Genomic DNA, 822 nt, shown 5'->3' with positions numbered 1-822 from the left:
TTTTCTTTATTGTAGTGATTTACTTCATTAAAAATTTCTGGGTAAAACCATCTTTGTCTAAGGGCTCTATAATACATGAAGGCACATTTAAAGGAAAACCGTTGGAAAAAAATCTCTCAGCAGATAATCATTTAAACATTTAGTGGGCTTAGGCTTTTAACAACAAACAGAAGATTTCTCCAAAAAAAACCAACGATTTTTCTCGGAAAAAGAAGATTGCTTTCTCATGGAGACATTATTATGAAAATGTGTTGTGCCCAACAATGCAAACCTTGGTCTCAAGAAAAACCCTTTGAATTCTAGCCCAAGCAATCTCTCTGGATTTTGATTTAACAATTACCAAGTTATCTGGTACACACATCTAACCAGACAGTGCCAAACGTAACTCAATACTGAGAGATTAGAGTTTCTGAATTTAATTCTTCCCTTCGGTCATACAGACTTTAGTGAAGCACAGTTTCCAAAAGGTAATAATTGGCTCTAGTCACACTTCTTAATTCACTATAAAACAAAGGCACTAGGGAATCTTAATTTTGGTTTCCAGAAAAGTTTCTGAATCATTATTTAGCAGGTTAATAATAACATTGTTGTATAGAGGTTGATTGTTTATAAATCATTTGAATATAAATTATATCACCATCTCTTTATAATCATCCTGAAAGGTAGTTATTACTTTTACTTTCTAGGTGAGAAGAACATAACTAACTTAAGGTTATTCAATTAGTAAATGATTCAGAATATGTCTACTGCCATAGCACCATGCATTTCCTACTTCACCATAATTCATTCATTTGTTCATTCATATATTCAGAGAGAGAGAGA

This window comes from Myotis davidii, unplaced genomic scaffold, assembly GCF_000327345.1.
Source record: "Myotis davidii unplaced genomic scaffold, ASM32734v1 scaffold1, whole genome shotgun sequence".
Taxonomy (NCBI): Eukaryota; Metazoa; Chordata; class Mammalia; order Chiroptera; family Vespertilionidae; genus Myotis; species Myotis davidii.
Note: the sequence above shows the minus strand (reverse complement) of the source record.